Below are 4184 nucleotides of genomic sequence, written 5' to 3' on the forward strand. Positions count from 1 at the left end.
TCATGCATACAAAATAGCAACAAGATCTGTAAAACATTAACAAAAGCAGCTTTAGAGAGTGAAAACTGAGGACAAAGATTTCAGCTGAAGGTGATAAATGGTGACGTTAATGGTGCAAATCTGAGGGGGCTCAAGTCTTCAACCCCATTACATTACCAGTGCAAGGCTAACCCATCGTACCAGGCATACAAATTGAGTCATTTTTTTTCTGTGCAAGGAATTCACCTTCAAGCAAACCTCTGGTACCCAAAAATAAACTAATAAACCTCATTTATCTTCTGAATCTCTCACGCTCCACATATGTTGATTGTGGCGAGAGTTAAGACCGTTGCTCCTGCAGTTACGTTAAAGAACAGGGTGGTGAACTCATCTGGAAATGATTAATTAAGCTTGTGAAGCACCGGGGGAACAGTGTAGATAAAAGCACTTTTGTACAATCAGAAACAGAATGAGTTTAATGAGGAGCCTTACACAGATTGGACCTTTCTCCTCCATTGAGTTAATTATCCAATCAAATAAAGACACCGTCTAGCACTTTCTTATACTCTTTTTCACCCTTTTTTTAAACATGCATGAAAATGACTGAGCATTACTGAGCACGTGGTTGCCACTAATTTACCACAACTTCACTCTCTGAGTTTCTATTAGAGTCATGACACGAAAAATAAAACGTTCTTTGTACCATTGAAACATCCTGTGTCATAGCTTAAAATGTCCTCCTGCAAAAAAAAAAAAAGAAGAAAAAAAAGCATTAATAATGTGCCAAAACTCCAAAAATGGCTTGTTTGGATTTTGTGAGATTTCTGATGTCACATTTCACAAATACATTTGCATATGACCGCCTCTACAGCAAGACATTGACTAATCATTTTACATCATCGCACCATTGGCCACGCCCACATGTGTTCATACGTTTAAAGGGGCGGTCACACTGCACTTTTCATTCCATTGACTTCCATTCAAATGCATGCGAATGTGTCAGACTGGAAACGAAAGCTCATGTGAGAAGTTTAGCATTTCGCTGCGTTCCAATTTTCAAGTTTGGCGAACTCTAAACCTGCAAATTCACATCACGTGAGGACGTGTGACCAGTAGAAGATCGATTCATCACAGCGTGACCTCACTGTAAAAAATGTCTAACCCTCCCAAATCTAAAATAACATCTGACCGATGACCGATAACATCTAAATTTTTCAATTGGCCCAAGTGATCAAATTAAATGTACAGAATTTCACTTGGGCCAATTGAAAAATTTAGATGTTATCGGTCACTTGAAATTTTTGATTTGGGAGGGTTAGAAATTTTTTACAATATACAAATTTTGTATATTTTTTACATTTTGAATGTGTTATTATTTGTTATATGTTGAATATGTTGGCGGCAAAAAATAGAAACGTTAATTTAAACGGTAACTTTCTTTTTTGTGTGATCAATATTTTCAGCTGTATCAGAAACGCATATCACAGATTCAATTAACTATACAAACAGATGCCATGCAAATTGACCAGTCCAAAATAAAATAATTACATAAAACAAGTACACATAAATTAGATAGTCATGTTTTAGTTTCTCTAACAACATCACGGAAGTTATTGACCAGCTTTGAATAGTTCTGTCTTTGGCCTCATTGAGTTTAGCTGGCAATTGCCTCTAGCAATTTAGCTGGCAATTTCCTTTAGCTGGCATTGCCTCTAACAAGCCAGATGGAAGCAGAAGGGGTGGATGGTTCAATAGCTTTAAGATAGTCTTTTTGTAAGATAACAAGATCCTCTTTTGAAGAATATTTAGCATAAGTCACGTGTAGAGTCATCTAACAGTAAGAAGAGCAAGGGGTCCTGAGGTATTTCCAGATGTAGAATATCAGAGAGGACAGTAGCCTACATATAAAGGAACCACCTTAGGGCATTCCCAAAACATATGCAAATAAGAACTTTTTATACAATAAACTAATATGTGCCCTATTAATAAGTTCTCAAGTCTTGAAATTATTTGAGGCCCTCCTCTCGAAAAATGGAATTCAAGGTGTGAATACCACAATCAGACCAGGCTTTATAGACAAAAGGCTTGTTCCCGGTACGCAAACAGTTATTATGCCATAAACGTGTTGTCTTTGTATATAAAAAAGGGCCTCCCATATTTCTCTCAACCTTTTTCCATAACATCAACGGAATTTTCAACGATTGGTCCCTATTTTTTCTTAGAGTTTTTAGAAATACTTGAAAAGGGGAGATCTTGTAAGCGAACAGCTAAGATGATATTCGCTTCTAGATCTTGCCAAGGAACAAGAGACTTAGGGTTAACCCAGGTTTTACGTGGTATTATTTTAAATGCTAAATGATCTGATTTAAAATCCGGAAGTGACAAACCCCCATCGAGTTTCTTACGTTGCATTGTTTTCTTATTCCATATGAATCTAAAAATAGAAACATTGAGATTTTTGAAGAAACTTTCAGGTGGTAATAACGGCAACATAGAAAATAAGAAATTGACCCTATAGGAAGGACATTCATTTTTATGGTAGCTATTGTTCCATGTAGAGCTAAACACAATGGGGACCACCTTTCTAAATCCTCCCTGATCATATTAAAGAGAATTTGAAAATTATATTTAGGAATAAGTTAATAGATGGGGATATTGTGATACCAAATATGTAAATTGTTTGATTATGGGGATCAAGGGGAGTAAGCTAGATTCCTGTCTTGCTGTTTCATTAAGGGGCATTAAGAATGATTGATTTTGTAGCCTGAAAGCTTACTAAATATGTTAAAGAGATTTAAACATTCGTGAATGGATATTGAAGACAGAGCAAAATATCGTCAGCGTAAAGACGACATGGCTCCACTAAATGGCTCAGAGTAAAAAGACACTAAGAACCGGTGAGTACACAAGATGAACAGCTATTATAAATTCTTTGAACCATTTTAATAAATCCATGTCCAAGCCCATTCAAGAACTGCCCAGAGGAAGCTCCATTCGCTTTTCCGCATCCAACGAGATTACTGCGGAGGAGGCCGAGTAGGAGTTGGATCTGTGAATGATATGTAATAATCGCCTGAAATTATCTGATGCAAATTGATCTTTGAGAAAGCCAGATTGATCATAGTTTATAACCTTATCTATACATTTATTTAGTCAAAAAGCTAAAGTTTTGGCAAAACGTTTTGCATCAATGGTGATTAAACTAATAGGATGATAACTATGGCATTCCAGGGGTCTTTATCTTTAAGTAAAAGAGTTAGCTGTATTTTGGTCCCTGTCTAGGGCTCCATTTTGGTGAATCTAAAGGAACACATTAAAATTATTTTAAAAAATCCATGTAGGCCTATACTAACCCTTTTAAATTCAAATCACAATGGCATAAATTATCCATAGCCCTGGCAATTTTTGTATCAATCCCTAATCAAACACACCTGCTTCAACTCATCAGCTTGTTAGCAGAGATGCTAGCTGAAATGGAAAAGGAAAACCGTCTCCGATCAACACAGTAGTAACGTTTCTAAAGGGATTTGCGTGCTTGAAGGAATCGGTTGAATGAATGATTCAGTGACTCGCTCACATGTTTCGTTTTGAATGAATAATTGTGTTTGAACGAATCTGACAGGAAAGCCAAAGCACGGACAAGAGTGAAAGGGTAAGTTTATAAAGGTCTTGCTCGTATATTGTGATTAAATCGTCATTCCTGTATGATCATGAAAACAAAATTTGCCTTTTGCAGTTTTTTTACTTGTTTTTGGGACATAGCATGCTAGGTCACTGAGAAAATCAGGAAAACATCCAAGATGGTCGTCAAACTCGTTATATCATATTTTAAAAACGTAAAATAATAATAAATAAATATACTAATCACTAAACCAATACCCTATATTGAACAAACTATGAATAAATGAATAAATTATTTTCTTTAAAAAAAAAACAAAAAAAAACTATTTGATAGGCTTTAAGTCTGGCAAAAGTGTAGCACTGCACATTAAATAGCTTGTTTTTATTTTAAGCAATTCTAAAACTACAACATCATTTGAAATAGCCCGTGTGTGAATCCAGGGATCCCAGATCATCTCACGGTTGAATTGAACGAATGACTGAAAAGACAATGTGACAAGAGCTTTTCCACCGTTCATCTCTCTCTCTCTCTCTCTCTCTCTCTCTCTCTCTCTCTCTCTCTCTCTCTCTCTCTCTCGCGTCCC

Source organism: Rutilus rutilus, assembly GCF_951802725.1.
Source record: "Rutilus rutilus genome assembly, chromosome: 25".
Lineage (NCBI taxonomy): Eukaryota > Metazoa > Chordata > Actinopteri > Cypriniformes > Leuciscidae > Rutilus > Rutilus rutilus.